Here is a 20,814-nt window from a genome sequence, read left to right as displayed (position 1 = left end):
TGTTGCCTCGCACAGAAACCAGCAAAGACGCCAAAGGAGCTGCCAAGCGAGCGGCCGCCTCTCCTGAAGTGTGAGTGATCATGTGACATCAACGTTGGCGTAGGTCAGGGGTGTCCAAAGTGTGGCCCGTAGCTACTTTAGCATTCTCATGTTAGCATACTAATTTTGGAGGGTTTGCACTAAGGATGTCCGATAATGGCTTTTTGCCGATATTGTCTAACTCTTTAATTACCGATACTGCTATATACAATCGTGGAATTAACACATTATTATGCCTAATTTGGACAACCAGGTATGGTCTAGATAAGGTCCTTTTTTAAAAAAATAAATAAGATGAAATAAGATAAATAAATTAAAAACATTTTCTTGAATAAAAAAGAAAGTAAAACAATATAAAACAGTTACATAGAAACTAGTAATTAATGAAAATGAGTAAAATTAACTGTTAAAGGTTAGTTCTATTAGTGGACCAGCAGCACGCACAATCATGTGTGCTTACGGACTGTATCCCTTGCAGACTGTATTGATATATAATCTTGTGTTTTTTATGTTGATTTAATAAAAAATAAACCATACCGATAAAAAACAAAACGATACCGATAATTTCTGATATTATATTTTAAAGCATTATTGGACATCTCGTTTGCACCTCAGTGTCAAATATTTTGTTGCTTTACAAACGATACCTGTTAGCATACTACTGTTAGCACGCTGGCTTTTTTTAGCTAACTTTGTAGGTAGATGCCTTAGTCATATTTCTGTACTTAATTCATGCTAACATTAGCAGGCTAGCCTTTGACTAAAACATTCAGGTAGACATCTCAGAGTAATATATTTTGGTACTTGACGCATGTTACAGTTAGCATTTTTTCATGCTATCATTAGCATGCTAGATTTTTTTAGCTAGTTTAACAGTTATACACTTAAGTGTCACGGCGTGGCGCAGTGGAAGAATGGCCGTGCGCGACCCGAGGGTCCCTGGTTCAATCCCCACCTAGTACCAACCTCGTCATGTCCGTTGTGTCCTGAGCAAGACACTTCACCCTTGCTCCTGATGGGTGCTGGTTAGCGCCTTGCATGGCAGCTCCCTCCATCAGTGTGTGAATGTGTGTGTGAATGGGTAAATGTGGAAGTAGTGTCAAAGCGCTTTGAGTACCTTGAAGGTAGAAAAGCGCTATACAAGTACAACCCATTTATCATTTATTATTTATATATTTAGGTATTTCACTGTGATTGTTGGCATAGTACTGTTAGCATGCTAGCTTTTTTTAGCTAACTTTGTAGGTATATATTGGTCATATTGCTGTACTTGATGCATGCTAGCGTTAGCAGGCTCGCATTTGGCCTTTGACTAAAACATTCAGGTAGACATCTCAGAGTAATATATTTTGGTACTTGACGCATGTTACAGTTACCATTTTATCATGCTAACATTAGCATGCAATATTTTTTTAAAGATTATTTAACAGTTATACACCTACCGTATTTTTCAGAGTATAAGTCGCTCCGGAGTATAAGGCGCACCGGCCGAAAATGCATAATAAAGAAGGAAAAAAACATATTTAAGTCGCACTGGAGTCGCATTTTTGGGGAAATGTATTTGATAAAAGCCAACACCAAGAATAGACATTTGAAAGGCAATTTAAAATAAATAAAGAATAGTGAACAACAGGCTGAATAAGTGTACGTTATATGACGCATAAATAAGCAACTGGTATGTTAACGTAACATATTATGGTAAGAGTCATTCAAATAACTATAACATATAGAACATGCTATACGTTTACCAAACAATCTCTCACTCCTAATCGCTAAATCTCATGAAATCTTATACGTCTAGTCTCTTACGTGAATGAGCTAAATAATATTATTTGATATTTTACGCTAATGTGTTAATTTCACACATAAGTCGCACCTGAGTATAAGTCGCACCCCCGGCCAAACTATGAAAAATACGGTAAGTGTCATATATTTTGGTATTTCACTGCGACTGTTAGCATGCTAGCTTTTTTTTAGCTAACTTTATGGGTATTTATCTCATATTTCTGTACTTGATGCATGATAACGTTGGCAGGCTAGTTTAAAAAATAAATACAAATTCAGATAGACACCCCAGAGTAATATATTTTGATACTTGACGTATGGTACAGTTAGCATTTTATCATGCTAACTTTAGCATGCTAGCTCTTTTTTTTAGCTAGTTTAACAGTTATACACCTAAGTGTCATATATTTTGGTATTTCACTGTGATTGTTAGAATCAGAATGGCATAGTACTGTTAGCATGATAGCTTTTTTTAGCTAACTTTGTAGGTATGTATCTCATATTTCTGTACTTGATGCATGCTAACGTTAGCAGGCTAGTTTAAAAAATAAATACAAATTCAGGTAGACACCTCAGAGTAATATATTTTGGTACTTGACGCATAGTACAGTTAGCATTTTATTATGCTAACTTTAGCATGCTAGCTTTTTTTTTTTAGCTAGTTTAACAGTTATACACCTAAGTGTCATATATTTTGGTATTTCACTGTGATTGTTCGAATCAGAATCAGAATGGCATAGTACTGTTAGCATGATAGCTTTTTTTTAGCGAACTTTGTAGGTATATATCTGTCATATCACTGTACTTGATGCATGCTAACGTTAGCAGGCTAGCATTTGAAACACATTTTTCAGGTAGACTCATCAAAAATATACTTTGGTGCTTGATGCTAACATTAGCATGCTAAATTTCTCCACTAATTTAAGAGTTATACACCGTAGTGTCATCTATTTTGGTATTTCACTAATGCTGTTTTTTAGCATAGTACTGTTAGCATGTTAGCTTTTTTAAATTCATTTTGCGCATTTTTTGTTACTTGATGCTAGCTGGCCAGCCTGCTAAATGTTAGCATTTCTTGTTCGGCTTTGGCTCTTCAGCATTCATACGAAAATTTGTACTGAAATTGCATTTTCTGGTTTTTTGAATGTGAAGACTACCAAAATGGTAGTCTTGCTTTGTCCGTCGGTGGTCCTCAGTGGAAAAAGTTTGGGCACCCCTGACGTAGGTGGTTGTCGTTAAGTCGTCTCACAGGAAGTGTTTCTCTCCTCAGTAAACCAGGCGGACCAAAGAAGTTCCGAGGCAGCCAATCAGAGGACTCCATGCTGTCCTGAGGACTGTAATTGGTTGTCTTGACAACAAAACTTGTAGAATATTTGTACATTCATCACAACATTTTTTTGTTTGCTCATCACGGAGACCATGGCAGTTCGCCTTCAGACGAACTAAATTACGTTGAAATCTGACATGAAAAGTCTGCAGGGGGCGGAGCTTCTGCAGTCGTGAAGTTTAAATTATTATTTTTTTTCCAGTAGCAACAAAATATTCAAAAGTATTTAGCTTTTCTTTTTTTATATATATAAAAGTATGTCAGAAAACATTTCTACTGAGGTTTTTGTTTTGTTTCTGTTGGCGTTTGATTATGATGATGATGAAGCAGGAAGTCTGTGCGTCACAGGAATTGATGAATTGATTGTTGACATGTTGTATGTGAATATTCTGACAATAAAGATTTTTAGATCATTTTTAACAGCTGGCCTGGCCTCCTCTAGTAAGGCAGACGACAGCTCCACCTAGTGGACTCTTATGTCACATAAACCTGTTTCGCCAAGAGCCACTAGAGGGCACTGTTCATTACCAACTTTAACATTCTAACTCAGACATCTGTGTTTTTTTGTTTGTCTAAATCAGGGGTCCCCAAACTACGGCTCGCGGGCCGGATCCGGCCCCCCAGCATCCAAAATCTGACCCACAGGAACTCCCAAGTAAAAAAAAAAGTTTTTTATTTTTAAATCTTTCCTTTCTAATCCATTTTCTACTGATTGTTACTCTTGGTGTCTCCTAGCCGCTCAGGCAAATCATATTGTCTAAAAATTAATTTTCTCATCGATAACGTGACAATGTTAAATGTTGATGAAGATCAATGTTAAATGACAAAACGGATTATAAAGACAATGTATATATGTAAATATATATATATATATATACATACATACAGCCTGGCTCCCGGCCAAATTTTTTTAACCCAATGCGGCCCCCGAGTCAAAAAGCTTGGGGACCCCTGGTCTAAATGTTAAGTCGTGGATTTTGCGCAAAAACAGGTGTCAACGTGTGCCCGCAGGACAGTACTAAAATAGAAATAAAATGTGTGTATATATGTGTATTTAATATACCTGTCTATATATACACTATATTGCCAAAAGGATTTGGCCACCCATCCAAATGATGAGAATTAGGTGTCCTAATCACTTGGCAGGTGTATAAAATCAAGCACTTAGGCATGGAGACTGTTTCTACAAACATTTGTGAAAGAATGGGCCGCTCTCAGTGATTTCCAGCGTGGAACTGTCATAGGATGCCACCTGTGCAAAAAATCCAGTCGTGAAATTGTCCTCGCTCCTAAAAATTCCAAAGTCAACTGTGGGCTTTATTGTAAGAAAAGTGAAGAGTTTGGGAACAACAGCAACTCAGCCACCAAGTGGTAGGCCAGGTAAACTGACAGAGAGGGGTCAGCGGATGCTGAAGCGCATAGTGCAAAGTTGCTACAGAGCTCCAAACTTCATGTGACCTTCCAATTAGCCCTCGTACAGTACGCAGAGAGCTTCATGGAATGGGTTTCCATGGCCGAGGAGCTGAGTCTAAGCCATACACCACCAAGTCCAATGCAAAGCGTGTAATGTAGTGGTGTAAAGCACGTCGACACTCTAGAGCAGTGGAGACGCCTTCTCTGGAGTGATGAGTCACGCTTTTCCATCGTGCAATCTGATGGGCCAGTCTGGGTTGGGAGGTTGCCAGGAGAACGCTACATTTCGGACTGCATTGTGCCGAGAGTGACATTTGGTGGTGGAGGAATTATGGTGTGGTGTCCACGCGACCCCGAGAGGAACAAGCGGCAGAAAATGGATGGGTTGTTTTTCAGGAGTTGGGCTTGGCCCCTTAGTTCCACATAAAGGAACTTTGAATGCTCCAGGATACCAAAACATTTTGGACAATTCCAAGCTCCCATCCTTGTGGAAACAGTTTGGAGCAGGCCCCTTCCTCTTCCACCAGTGCACAAAGCAAGGTCCATAAAGACATGGATGACAGAGTCTGGTGTGGATGAACTTGACTGGCCTGCACAGCGTAAATGGTAAATGGGTTATACTGGTAAAGCACTTTTCTACCTTCAAGATACTCAAAGCGCTTTGACACTATTTCCACATTCACACACTGATGGCGGGAGCTGCCATGCAAGGCCCTAACCACAACACATCAGTTGCAAGGGTGAAGTGTCTTGCTCAAGGACACAACGGACGTGACTAGGTTGATCGAACCAGGAACCCTCAGGTTGCTGGCACAGCCACTCTCCCAACCTCACCATGCCGTCTCACGTTAATGTGTGTGTGTGTGTGTATATATATATATATTTACATATATATATATATACATATATATATATATGTATGTGTGTATATATATATAAATATATGTATATATAAATATATGTATATACATACACGTGTGTGTGTATATAAACAAATGTATATTTTCTCACGTATGTGCATTTATATACACACATTTATACATGTTTTGTGAATATATATATATAAACATACTTGTATATACACGTGTAGATTATATATATATATAATCTACACACATGTATATACAACTATGTGTATATATATTCACAAATGTGTGTATATCAATATGTGTGTATATAAATGCACATACGTGAGAAAATATACATTTGTGTATATATACACACGTGTGTGTGCGTGTGTATATATATATATATATATATGTTTGTGTGTATATGTATGTATGCAGATATGTATATAAGTGTATATATCCACGTTAATGTGTGTATATATATATATCAATACACACGGGTATATATATATATATATATACTGTACACATATATATGTGTGTGTGTATATATATACATGTATATTTGTGTGTATATGTATGTATGCAGATATGTATATACATGTTTTTGTGTCTATATACATGTTATTGTGTGTGTGCGTGTGTGTGCATACACACGTAAATGTGTATATATATATATACACACCTAAGTGTAAATATATTCATAAATGTGTATATCAATAAAATGTGTATATAAATGCACGTGTGTAACACGTGTGTGTGTGTGTGTGTGAGTATATATATGTGTGTGTATAAAAAAGTGTATATATATGTGTGTATATATGTACTGTATATATAGTTTGTATGTATATATACACGTTTGTGTGTACATATACTTGTATCTGTGTGTGTTTATTTACGTATATATGTATGTATGTGTACGTATTTTCCTTTAACAAAAAGGGCATAAAACATCAAATCAAATCTTTATATGGACAAATAGACTGCGAAGAGTTGGCGACTTGTCTAGGGTGTACCCCGCCTACCGCCCGAATGCAGCTGAGATGGGCTCCAGCCCCGAACGGGACAAGCGGTAGTAAATAGATGGATGGATGGATGGACAAATAGACATTAAGTTGATAATTTAAGCATGGAATAAACATTTAAAAAAATACTTATTTTAAAAAGAATATATGACTGAAACCCGTCTGGGTGCCAAACTTGATATACATATATATATATATATATATATATATATATATATATATATATATATATATATATACGTGTATACTGTATATACTCAAATCCTGTTTCCATATGAGTTGGGAAATTGTGTTAGATGTAAATATAAACGGAATACAATGATTTGCAAATCCTTTTCAACCCATATTCAATTGAATGCACTACAAAGACAACATATTTAATGTTCAAACTCATAAACTTTATTTTTTTTTGCAAATAATTAACTTAGAATTTCATGGCTGCAACACGTGCCAAAGTAGTTGGGAAAGGGCATGTTCACCACCAGTGTTGGGACTAACGCGTTACTGTAACGCCGTTAGTTTCGGCGGTAACTAGTAATCTAACGCGTTATTTTTTATATTCAGTAACTCAGTTACCGTTACTACATGATGCGTTACTGCGTTATTTTACGTTATTTTTTATGTAGTATCGGCTAGAAACTGAGGATCTGATCGTGTTTTATGGCAGCGAAGCAGAGACGTGCTTCTGATTCTTCCTCTGCGCTCTCTGTGTGTGTGTGTGCGGGTGTGGGGAGGGGAGGGGGGTGCGCAATACAATGTAAACCGTTGGCCAACAAAAAAGTAACCACAGAACACTATACGACTATACGGTGTTCTGTGGTTACTTTTTGGTTGGCCAAGCGGACGTGACGGCAGGCTGTCCTCACTCAGGTCCGCACGGACCTGGAGGGGCGTGCCTTAAGTCCGGCTGGAAATCGGGAGAAATTTGGGAGAATGGTTGTCCCGGGGAGAGGCAAGTATGAGATATTCTCACTTCTTTTCTTTTGTCGAGCACAATTTAGTTAAATGTAAGTTGTGTCTTGGATCAAAGATCCCGTCTACTGCCCAAAACAACAATTCAAATCTGCCTGGTTAGGCTCTGTGTATGTCACGTGTGCCTTCCTTAGGTGAAGCCAGGTTTACAGCTATGTTGTTGATTGATTGATTGATTGAAACTTTTATTAGTATGTTGCACAGTACAGTACATATTCCGTACAATTGACCACTAAATGGTAACACCCCAGTAAGTTTTTCAACTTGCTTAAGTCGGGGTCCACTGATTCATGATACAGATATATACTATCAAATATATACTAACATCATAATACAGTCATCACACAAGATAATCATCAGGGTATATACATTGAATTATTTACAATCCGGGGTGTGGGATATGGAGGGGGGGGGGGGGGGGGGTTAGGTGTGGTTGGTATCAACACTTCTGTCATCAACAATCAGCATCAACAATTGCATCATCAGAGAAATGGACATTGAAACAGTGTAGGACTGACTTGGTAGGATATGTACAGCAAGTATTGGACACAGAGAGAGAGATCAGAAAGTATAAGAAAAAATGTCTACATTTGATTATTTACAATCCGAAGAGGTATTATGTGGAAGGGAGGGTGTTAGTTTAAGGTTGTAGTTGCCTGGAGGTGTTCTTTTAGTGCGGTTTTGAAGGAGGATAGAGATGCCCTTTATTTTACACCTGTTGGGAGTGCATTCCATATTGAAGTGGCATAGAAAGACAATGAGTTAAGACCTTTGTTAGTTTGGAATCTGGGTTTAACGTGGTTAGTGTTAGTGTTAGTGTTATTATGCTGTTTGTTACTTATGTATGTTATGTTGCAGCTATTTAAAATAGTTTTGTCAATTTGTTCTGGCCTGAAATAAATTGGCCCTTTGAAACATATCTTTGTCTTTGTGTGTTGTATGTAGAGCACATTGCTTAGCAGAGTTCAGTGATGCAAATGCATGTCAAGTTGATCAACACATTGTATTATTCTCCAGTGCAATAACAGTACTGACATGAAGGCTAAAAGGGCATTAATGGGAGCTTTAAAAACAAAAAGTAGAAGAAGTAACTAAATAGTTACTTTTCACAGTAACGCATTACTTTTTGGTGTAAGTAACTGAGTTAGTAACTGAGTTACTTTTGAAATAAAGTAACTAGTAACTGTAACTAGTTACTGGTTTTCAGTAACTAACCCAACACTGTTCACCACTGTGTTACATGGCCTTTCCTTTTAACAACACTCAGTAAACGTTTGGGAACTGAGGAGACACATTTTTTAAGCTTCTCAGGTGGAATTCTTTCCCATTCTTGCTTGATGTACAGCTTAAGTTGTTCAACAGTCCGGGGGTCTCCGTTGTGCTATTTTAGGCTTCATAATGCGCCGCACATTTTCAATGGGAGACAGGTCTGGACTACAGGCAGGCCAGTCTAGTACCCGCACTCTTTTACTATGAAGCCACGTTGATGGAACACGTGGCTTGGCATTGTCTTGCTGAAATAAGCAGGGGCGTCCATGGTAACGTTGCTTGGATGGCAACATATGTTGCTCCAAAACCTGTATGTACCTTTCAGCATTAATGGTGCCTTCACAGATGTGTAAGTTACCCATGTCTTGGGCACTAATACACCCCCCATACCATCACAGATGCTGGCTTTTCAACTTTGCACCTATAAAAATCCGGATGGTTCTTTTCCTCTTTGGTCCGGAGGACACGACGTCCACAGTTTCCAAAAACAATTTGAAATGTGGACTCGTCAAACCACAGAACACTTTTCCACTTTGTATCAGTTCATCTTAGATGAGCTCAGGCCCAGCAAAGCCGACGGAGTTTCTGGGTGTTGTTGATCAACTGTTTTCGCTTTGCATAGGAGAGTTTTAACTTGCACTTACAGATGTAGCGACCAACTGTAGTTACTGACAGTGGGTTTCTGAAGTGTTTCTGAGTCCATGTGGTGATATCCTTTACACACTGATGTCGCTTGTTGATGCAGTACAGCCTGAGGGATCGAAGGTCACGGGCTTAGCTGCTTACGTGCAGTGATTTCTCCAGATTCTCTGAAGCCGTTGATGATATTATGGACTGTAGATGTTGAAATCCCTAAATTCCTTGCAATAGCTGGTTGAGAAATGATGTTCTTAAACAATTTGCTCACGCATATGTTGACAAAGTGGTGACCCTCGCCCCATCCTTGTTTGTGAATGACTGAGCATTTCATGGAATCTACTTTTATACCCAATCATGGCACCCACCTGTTCCCAATTTGCCTGTTCACCTGTGGGATGTTCCAAATAAGTGTTTGATGAGCATTTATCAGTGTTTGATGAGCATTTATCAGTATTTATTGCCACCTTTCCCAACTACTTTGGCACGTGTTGCTGGCATCAAATTCTACAGTTAATGATTATTTGCAAAAAAAAAAAAAAAAAAAGTTTATCAGTTTGAACATCAAATATGTTGTCTTTGTAGTGCATTCAACTGAATATGGGTTGAAAATGATTTGCAAATCATTGTATTCCGTTTATATTTACATCTAACACAATTTCCCAACTCATATGGAAACGGGGTTTGTATATATATTTTTATTTTTTATTTTTTATGTTGTATTGGTTTTGAAAATAAAAAAAGATGAAACTGTCCCCCTCAGCGGAAAAGGTGTGGACGTCCCTGCTGTCTCCGGATTTAAAGAGGATCGTCTTATAGGTTAATCGATCGACGAGCCACTAATCATGATCATCTCCCTGCAGCCGGATGGCGTGTGAGCGCGCGCCCGCGTCGTCTCGAGAGCGCGCCTCCTGGCGCACATGGAGCTTATTGAGGTGGCGAGCAGAGGAGGAGGATGAAGATGATCCAGCAGCGTGTGATGGAATGTACAAAGCGGCGATCAATCAATCGATCCATCGACGTGACACACGACCAACCATCGCGTGCGTGATGCAGCTCGTGGATGGGCAGACGGACACGCGCGCAGGTGGTCCAGGTAAGAACACACACACACACACGAACATGTTCCACACGCCAGACTCCGTAGACAATTTGCACATTTTCTCGCGTGTTGGAGGCGTAGGCCGCGCGGGAGGCTCGCGCGACGCCATCAAAGTGTCGGATCGAAGCTTCCAGAAGGCGTCTTCTGTTCCGCACGCCGGTCAACCGCCTCCGAGTCGTCTAGTCGCGCCCGGGCACTTGTTTGCTGCGCCAGCGGAGTTTGGAACGACAACTTGTTATTGTGGATGGCGAACCCGCCCTGCGCTCTGCGCATGCGCGAGGCAAACCGCAGTATTTGCGATTAAATAATAAACTTATGATTTTAATAAGTCAGTCAGTTTTTTTCAGATTGCCATCAAAATGGACTTTGTTGCCCATGGAGAGACATTTGTGCTGTTTTTGTGTCATCATGGGGGAAAAAAAAGAAGCTACTTTAAAAAAAAATAATTTAAACAGCACTTTTTTTTATAGCCATTGCTAAAACAACAACATGGACACTTCATAGTTAAATATTGACATAAAAAAAAAAAAATTAAAAGTCAAAGTTGTGAAAGTCAACAGATCCCCCACTAGAGGATGAAAACAAGGACGCAGAAGCTGCGCCCCAGGGTTGAAAGGCTATTGGCTCCCCGCTCGGACCTCTCAGCCAATCGCAGCCGAGCATTCGCAGTTGGGATTTTCTACAGTGTTGCCATGGCAGCATCAGCAGCATGACCTACATTCATCTCTGTCTCTCCTGCACACACACACACACACACACACACACACACACACACACACACTTGTAGTTTTACCTTCTCGAGACCTGAGAAAAATGCCTACTTTTTTAGGACCACCCTTTCTAGATATATAAAGATGTGTATTTACAACATTGATAATATATACGTACTTTGCAGATATATAAAAAAAAAAAAAGCTTGTTGTGAAAAATGAGTTGGAATTTCACAAGAAAAAGGTCACAATTTCCCAAGAAAAACGTAGAATTTTGGCAGTATTATGATAAAAGTCGTCATTTTACTCAACGCAAGTCGAAATGTTACAAGAAAAGCTTAACATTTTGGCAATTTTATGAAAAGAGTCGTAATTTTCTAAGAAAACTTTAAAAATTTTGGCGATATATTAATAATAATCGGAATTTTACTCTGCAAAATGATGACAAAAGTCGTCATTTTACTCATAAAATGTCACTGTTTCACAAGAACAACAAAAAAATGGGCAATATTGTGATAAAAGTCAGAATTTTATATAGCAAATGTCACAATTTAGCATAAAAAAGTAATAATTTTACCAGAAAATATTGCAATATTACAGAAACAGAAAGAATGAGAAATTGTTCGTTATTTTATACGAAAAAAGTTGACACACTGTGAGAAAAAGACTGCTTTTATTTAATTTTTTTGTGGCGTTTGGGATTTTATGTTGGTAATTCGTTTTTAATCTTTCTTATTTACTTCAAGTTATTACAGTATGTCTCTATATACATATTTATTTATTAAAAAAAAAAATTAATTTTGGTATAAGGGCACATTTCAATTTCTTACCCACACTTGTTACTTCATATGTTGACCAGAGGGGGAGCACTTTTAAAAGCGACACACAGTCAATGTGAAAAGTCCCTCCTTTTTGGGACCACCCTCATTTTGATAGATGTCACCACCAGGGGTGCTAATGAGACATTCTCTATTAGATGCAATGTTATTGGGACCATGATTTATGTCATCACTTGTTCACACCTCCTCATATGGAAGATACTTTTCCTTCTTAGAAACACACACACACACACACACACACACACACACACACTTGTAGTTTTACCTTCTCGAAACCTGAGAAAAATGCCTACTTTTTTAGGACCACCCTTTCTAGATATATAAAGATGTGTATTTACAACATTGATAATATATACGTACTATGCAGATATTAAAAAAAAAAAAAGCTTGTTGTGAAAAATGCGTTGGAATTTTACAAGAAAAAGGTCACAATTTCCCAAGAAAAACGTAGAATTTTGGCAGTATTATAATAAAAGTCGTCATTTTGCTCAACGCAAGTCGAAATGTTACAAGAAAAGATTAACATTTTGGCCATTTTATGAAAAGAGTCGTAGTTTTACTCGACATAAGTCACAATTTTATAAGAAAACTTTTAAAATTTTGGCGATATATTAATAATAATCGGAATTTTACTCGGCAAAATGATGACAAAAGTCGTAATTTTACTCAAAAGTAATAATTTTACCAGAAATATTGCAATTTTACAGAAACAGAAAGAATGAGAAATTGTTTGTAATTTTATACGAAAAAAGTTGACACATTTGGAAAATAGACTGCTTTTATTTAATTTTTTTTATGTTGGGGTTGGGATTTTTTGTTGGTAATTCGTTTTTAATCTTTCTTATTTACTTCAAGTTATTACAGTATGTCTCTATATACATATTTATTTATTTAAAAAAAAAAATAATTTTGGTATAAGGGCACATTTCAATTTCTTACCCACACTTGTTACTTCATATGTTGACCAGAGGGGGAGCACTTTTAAAAGCGACACACAGTCAATGTGAAAAATCCCTCCTTTTTGGGACCACCCTCATTTTGATAGATGTCACCACCAGGGGTGCAAATGAGACATTCTCTATTAGATGCAATGTTATTGGGACCATGATTTATGTCATCACTTGTTCACACCTCCTCATATGGAAGATACTTTTCCTTCTTAGAAACACACACACACACACACACACACACACACACACACACACACACACACACACACACACACACACACACACACTTGTAGTTTTACCTTCTCGAAACCTGAGAAAAATGCCTACTTTTTTAGGACCACCCTTTCTAGATATATAAAGATGTGTATTTACAACATTGATAATATATACGTACTATGCAGATATTAAAAAAAAAAAGCTTGTTGTGAAAAATGAGTTGGAATTTTACAAGAAAAAGGTCACAATTTCCCAAGAAAAACGTAGAATTTTGGCAGTATTATAATAAAAGTCGTCATTTTGCTCAACGCAAGTCGAAATGTTACAAGAAAAGATTAACATTTTGGCCATTTTATGAAAAGAGTCGTAGTTTTACTCGACATAAGTCACAATTTTATAAGAAAACGTTTAAAATTTTGGCGATATATTAATAATAATCGGAATTTTACTCGGCAAAATGATGACAAAAGTCGTAATTTTACTCAAAAGTAATAATTTTACCAGAAAATATTGCAATTTTACAGAAACAGAAAGAATGAGAAATTGTTTGTAATTTTATACGAAAAAAGTTGACACATTTGGAAAATAGACTGCTTTTATTTAATTTTTTTTATGTTGGGGTTGGGATTTTTTGTTGGTAATTCGTTTTTAATCTTTCTTATTTACTTCAAGTTATTACAGTATGTCTCTATATACATATTTATTTTATTTAAATTAATTTTGGCCAAAGGGGGCACATTTCAATTTCTTACCCACACTTGTTATTTCATATGTTGACCAGAGGGGGAGCACTTTTAAAAGCGACACACAGTCAATGTGAAAAATCCCTCCTTTTTGGGACCACCCTCTATTAGATGCAATGTTATTGGGACCATGATTTATGTCATCACTTGTTCACACCCCCTCATATGGAAGATACTTTTCCTTCTTGGAAACACTCACTCACTCACACACACACACACACACACACACACACACACACACACACACACACACACACACACACACACACACACACACGCACGCACACACACACACATTAATAATGTATACATACTATGCAGATATAAAAAAAAAAGTTTGTTGTGAAAAATTAGTTGGAATTTCACAAGAAAAAGGTCACAATTTCACAAGAAAAACGTAGAATTTTGTCAGTATTATAACAAAAGTCGTCATTTTACTCAACGTAAGTCAAAATGTTACAAGAAAAGCTTAAACTTTTGACAATTTTATGAAAAGAGTCGTAATTTTACTCGACAAAAGTCACAATTTTATAAGAAAACTTTAACGTGTTATAGTTTTGATGTTATTAACATGTTATAGTTTTTATGTTAACATGTTATAATTTTGTTATTAACATGTTGTAGTTTGTATGTTGTTAATGTGTTATAGTTTTTATGTTACTCACGTTTTATAGTTTTTATATTAATCACATGTTATAGTTTTTATGTTAACTGTTACAGTTTTTGTTATTAACGTTTTATGTTATTCACATGTTATAGTTTTTATGTTATTAACATGTTATTGTTTTTATGTTATTCACGTTTTATAGTTTTTATATTAATAAGGTGTTATAGTTTTTATGATAATCCCATTGGGTTGAGTTTTTCCTTGCCCTGATGTGGGATCTGAGCCGAGGATGTCGTTGTGGCTTGTGCAGCCCTTTGAGACACTTGTGATTTAGGGCTATATAAATAAACTTTGATTGATTGATTGTTTGAACTGTTATAATTTTTGTTATTAACGTTTTATAGTTTTGATGTCATTAACTTGGTATAGTTTTTATGTTTTTTATTGTGTTATAGATTTAATGTTATTAACTTGTTATAGGTTTTGTTATTAACATTTTATGTTATTAACATGTTATAGTTTTGATCTTATTAACGTGTTAGTTTTTATGTTATTAACATGTTATAGTTTTTATGTTATTAACGTGTTAGTTTTTATGTTATTAACATGTTATAGTTTTTATGTTATCAACATGTTATAATTTTTTTATTAACATGTTATAGTTTTTATATTAACGTGTGATAGTTTTTATTTTAACTGTTTTAGTTTTTGTTAATAACGTTTTTTAGTTTGTTTTTTATTGTGTTATAGATTTAATTTTATTAACTTGTTATAGTTTTTGTCACTAACGTTTTATGTTATTAACATGTTATAGTTTTTATGTTATTAATATGTTGTAATTTTGTTATTAACATGTTATTGTTTTTATGTTACTCACCTTTTATAGTTTTTATATAAATCACATGTTATAGTTTTAATGTTAACTGTTATAGTTTTTGTTATGAACGTTTTATAGTTTTGATGTCATTAACGTGGTATAGTTTTTATGTGTTTATTGTGTTATAGATTTATTGTTATTAACTTGTCATAGTTTTTATTTATGTTTTATATGTTATTAACATGTTATAGTTTTGATCTTACTAACATTTTAGTTTTTATGTTAGTAACATGTTATAGTTTTTATGTTATTAACATGTTATAATTTTGTTATTAACATGTTATAGTTTTGATGTTATTGACGTGTCAGTTTTTATGTTATTAACATGTAATAGCTTATGTTATTAACATGTTATAGCTTTTATGTTATTAACATGTTATAATTTTGTTATTATTTGGTATGTTATAGTTTTTATGTTATTGACATGTTATAGTTTTCATGTTATTCCTGTTTTATAGTTGTTATCTTAACGTGTTATAGTTTTTATTTTAACTGTTATAGTTTTTGTTATTAACGTGGTATAGTTTTTATGTTATTAACATGTTATAGTTTTGATCTTATTAACATGTTAGTTTTTATGTTATTAACATGTTATAGTTTTGATCTTATTAACATGTTAGTTTTTATGTTATTAACATGTTATAGTTTTGATGTTAACATGTTAGTTTTATGGTATTAATATGTTATAGTTTTGATCTTCGTTTTTATGTTATTAACATGTTATAATTTTTATGTTATTAACATGTTATAATTGTGTTATTAACATGTTATAGTTTTTATGTTAACGTGTTATAGTTTTTATGTTATTCACGTTTTATAGTTTTTATATTAATAACGTGTTATTAATATGGTATTATATAAAGTTTATATTAATAACGTGTTTTTATAGTATATGTAGTATTATATAAAGTTTTAATGTTAACTGTTATAGTTTTTGTTATTAACGTTATATAGTTTTGATGTCATTAACGTGGTATAGTTTTTATGTTTTTATTGTGTTATAGATTTAATATTATTAACTTGTCATAGTTTTTGTTAACGTTTTGTGTTATTAACGTGTTATAGTTTTTATGTTATTAACATGTTAGTTTTTATGTTATTAACATGTTAACATTTTGTTATTAACACGTTATAGTTTTTATGTTATTAACATGTTATAGTTTTTATGTTATTAATATGTTATAGTTTTGTGATGTTTTTATGTTATTAACGTTTTATAGTTTTGATTAATGTGGTTTAGTTTTTATGTTAACGTGTTATAGTTTTTATGTTATTAACTTGTTATAGTTTTTGTTTTTAACCTTTTTATGTTATTAACATGTTTTAGTTTTTATGTTATTAACATGTTATAGTTTTTATGTTATTAACATGTTATAATTTTGTTATTGGCATGTTATAGTTTTTATGTTATTAACATGTTATAGTTTTTATATTAATCACGTGTTATAGTTTTAATGTTAACTGTTATAGTTTTTGTTATTAACGTTTTATGTTATTAACATGTTATAGTTTTGATCTTATTAACATTTTTGATTAACGTTAGTTTTTACGTTATTAACATGTTATAGTTTTTATGTTATTAACATGCTATAGTTACGTTATAAACAGTTATAATTTTTATGTTATTAACATGTTATAATTTTGTTATTAACATGTTATATATACGTCACGGAAGGGGCGGGGTTACCGAGTGATTGCAATTCCCAGCTATTAAAGAGACAACGAAGAAGGAAATTATTGTTATTTCCTGTAAGTGCAGGAACTAAGTGCACTCAGTACACTTGCTGAAGTGTACTGACAGTAGTGTTGTGTTTAATGCTCACTAGCCTCACCAGGACTGCGTCAGTACACTTCAACAAATACACTTATAGTTCCTGAGTGCACTCATTTTGATTGCACTCTCCTGGTGAATGGAGCATAGTTAGCCCCGCCCCCTTATGCACTTATGCACTTAATATACCAAAGAAACACAAAGTAAACACATCACATGCTGGTGCTGTACAGGAAGTAAAAGTCATGTGACCCCTCCCCCGCTGACTCCCCTAAATTGCCCCGCCCCCATCTCCTGCCCCCCCACGAATGACATGAACATGTCAATAAGTTGTGTGTGCGTGTGTGTCATTGTCCTGCTAATGTGTGTGTGTGTGTGTGTGAGGACCGCCAGGAAGCTGGTGTAGATCCAAACAGTTTACCAAAACAAAAGCAGCAGGTGGTTTTTTTGTTCAGAGTAAAAGTGGCACCGAAGTGCAAACGGGGCGCAGAAGTCAAAGTGTGTGAGGCCGTCTGCCCCGTAGTGAACGATGACTTCCTGTTAGCGATGTTTACCTCTCATTCAGCGCCTCACATGCTTTTATTGTGAAAGGCCAGGCCAGGCGGGAAGGGGTTGACTGTTGTTGCTTGATTCCCTGCAGGGCCCCGTCCCAAACAGGCAGAGTGGACCAGCTGAATGTTGGACGCAGACGTTCTGGATGGTCCGCACACAGGAAGTGACACTCTCCTCAGGTAGGAGCTGTCCTCTTGTCTGTCCTCATGTCTGTCCTCTTGTTTGTCCTCTTGTTTGTCCTCATGTCTGTCCTCTTGTCTGTCCTCATGTCAGTCCTCTCGTCTGTCCTCATGTCTGTCCTCATGTCTGTCCTCTTGTCTGTCCTCATGTCAGTCCTCTCGTCTGTCCTCATGTCTGTCCTCATGTCTGTCCTCTTGTGTGTCCTCTTGTCTGTCCTCATGTTTGTCCTCATGTCTGTCCTCATGTCTGTCTTCATGTCCGTCCTCTTGTCCGTCCTCATGTCTGTCCTCATGTCTGTCCTCTTGTCTGTCCTCATGTCTGTCCTCTTGTCTGTCCTCATGTCTGTCCTCTTGTCTGTCCTCATTTCTGTCCTCATGTGTGTCCTCTTTCCCGTCCTCTTGTCTGTCCTCATGTCTGTCCTCATGTCTGTCCTCTTGTCTGTCCTCTTGTCTGTCCTCATGTCTGTCCTCATGTCTGTCCTCTTGTCTGTCCTCTTGTCTGTCCTCTTGTCTGTCCTCATGTCTGTCCTCATGTCTGTCCTCTTACATGTCCTCATGTCTGTCCTCTTGCCTGTCCTCATGTCTGTCCTCTTGTCTGTCCTCATGTCTGTCCTCTTGTCCGTCCTCTTGTCCGTCCTCTTGTCCGTCCTCTTGTCCGTCCTCATGTCTGTCCTCATGTCTGTCCTCTTGTCTGTCCTCTTGTCTGTCCTCATGTCTGTCCTCTTGTCTGTTCTCATGTCTGTCCTCATGTGTGTCCTCTTTCCCGTCCTCTTGTCTGTCCTCATGTCTGTCCTCATGTCTGTCCTCATGTCTGTCCTCTTGTCTGTCCTCTTATCTGTCATCATGTCTGTCCTCTTGCCTGTCCTCATGTCTGTCCTCTTGTCTGTCCTCTTGTCCGTCCTCTTGTCCGTCCTCATGTCTGTCCTCATGTCTGTCCTCTTGTCTGTCCTCTTGTCTGTCCTCATGTCTGTCCTCTTGTCTGTTCTCATGTCTGTCCTCTTGTCTGTCCTCATGTATGTCCTCATGTCTGTCCTCTTGTCTGTTCTCATGTCTGTCCTCTTGTCTGTCCACATGTCCGTCCTCTTGTCTGTCTTCATGTCTGTCCTCTTGTCTGTCCTCATGTCTGTCCTCATGTCCGTCCTCTTGTCCGTCCTCTTGTCTGTCCTCTTGTCTGTCCTCTTGTATGTCCTCATGTGTGTCCTCTTGTCTGTTCTCATGTCTGTCCTCTTGTCTGTCCTCTTGTCTGTCCTCATGTCTGTCCTCTTGTATGTCCTCATGTCTGTCCTCTTGTCTGTTCTCATGTCTGTCCTCTTGTCTGTCCACATGTCCGTCCTCTTGTCTGTCTTCATGTCTGTCCTCATGTGTGTCCTCATTTCTGTACTCATGCATGTCCTCATGTCTGTCCTCGTGACAGTCCTCATGTGTGTCCTCTTGTCTGTCCTCATGTCTGTCCTCTTGTCTGTCGTCATGTCTGTCCTCATGTCTGTCCTTTTGTCTGTCCTCTTGTGTGTCCTCATTTCTGTCCTCTTGTCTGTCCTCATGTCTGTCCTCATGTCTGTCCTCTTGTCTGTCCTCTTGTCTGTCCTCATGTCTGTCCTTGTGTCTGTCCTCTTGTCTGTCCTCTTGTCTGTCCTAATTTATGTCCTCATGTCTGTCTTCATGTCTGTCCTCATGTCTGTCCTCATGTCTGTCTTCTTGTCTGTCCACTTGTCCGTCCTCTTGTCTGTCCTCTTGTCTGTCCTCATGTCCGTCCTCTTGTCTGTCCTCATGTCCGTCTTCATGTCTGTCCTCTTGTCTGTCCTCATGTCTGTCCTCATGTCTGTCCTCATGTCTGTCCACTTGTCCGTCCTCTTGTCTGTCCTCTTGTCTGTCCTTATGTCAGTCCTCATGTATGTCCTCTTGTCTATCCTGATTTCTGTCCTCTTGTCTGTCCTCTTATCTGTCCTCTTGTCTGTCCTCATGTCTGTCCTCATGTCTGTCCTCTTGTCTGTCCTCTTGTCTGTCCTCTTGTCTGTCCTCATGTCTGTCCTCTTGTCTGTCCTCATGTCCGTCCTCTTGCCTGTCCTCGTGTCTGTCTTCATGTCTGTCCTCTTGTCTGTCCTCATGTCCGTCCTCTTGCCTGTCCTCATGTCTGTCCTGTTGTCTGTCCTCATGTCCGTCCTCTTGTCCGTCCTCATGTGTGTCCTCTTGTCTGTCCTCTTGTCCGTCCTCTTGTCCGTCCTCTTGTCTGTCCTCTTGTCTGTCCTCTTGTCTGTCCTCATGTCCGTCCTCTTGTCTGTCTTCATGTCTGTCCTCTTGTCTGTCCTCTTGTCTATCCTCATTTCTGTCCTCCTGTCTGTCCTCATGTCTGTCCTCATGTCTGTCCTCTTGTCTGTCCTCATGTCTGTCTTCATGTCTGTCCTCATTTCTGTCCTCTTGTCTGTCTTCATGTCTGTCCTCTTGTCTGTCCTCTTGTCTGTCCTCTTGTCTGTCCTCATGTCCGTCCTCTTGTCTGTCCTCATGTCTGTCCTCATGTCTGTCCTCTTGTCTGTCCTCTTGTCTGTCCTCATGTCTGTCCTCTTGTCTGTCCTCATGTCTGTCCTCTTGTCTGTCGTCATGTCTGTCCTCATGTCTGTCCTCTTGTCTGTCCTACCAATACCTTAATACCTGTTATGACTATTATAGTTTCCCACCACAAGGGGGCGATGGTAGTGTGGATATTAACATCCAGGCATGATTAAAGTGTGACAGTGTGAAGGCAAGTCCCATCATTCAAAGGGAAGTAAAGAGAGTTTAGTAGTTGATGGCGAGTTGCAGTTTTCGCCACCAGGCTCCGCCCACTTTGAATAGCTATGAACAGGCACTGACCCATCGGCCACCTCAGGACGTCCTTGTCATTTTTACCCATCAGGATCAAGATCTGAAGTTGTGCGGCCGAGTTATTGACGTTTCGTGTTTTGTGGCGAACCATCAGA

The 20,814-nt window shown here is 37.4% G+C and overlaps 1 protein-coding gene and 1 pseudogene across 4 annotated transcripts in view; both read left to right on the top strand.

The window, feature by feature from the left end:
- Nucleotides 1-3,571, top strand: part of LOC133571960 (host cell factor 1-like) — a 38,374-nt pseudogene extending 34,803 nt beyond the window's left edge.
- A 6,694-nt stretch (nt 3,572-10,265) lies between these two features.
- Nucleotides 10,266-20,814, top strand: part of ccdc120a (coiled-coil domain containing 120a) — a 22,495-nt gene continuing 11,946 nt past the window's right edge. For all 4 annotated transcript variants that reach the window (XM_072914492.1, XM_061924472.2, XM_061924481.2 and 1 more), the window contains exons 1-2: nt 10,266-10,410; nt 17,770-17,860. The gene's annotated coding sequence lies outside the window, so the exon portion shown is untranslated. The remainder of the gene's footprint in view (nt 10,411-17,769; nt 17,861-20,814) is intronic.

This window comes from Nerophis lumbriciformis, linkage group LG01 (genome assembly GCF_033978685.3).
Source record: "Nerophis lumbriciformis linkage group LG01, RoL_Nlum_v2.1, whole genome shotgun sequence".
NCBI lineage: Eukaryota > Metazoa > Chordata > Actinopteri > Syngnathiformes > Syngnathidae > Nerophis > Nerophis lumbriciformis.
Note: the sequence above shows the minus strand (reverse complement) of the source record. Positions and strands in the feature narration are given on the sequence as shown.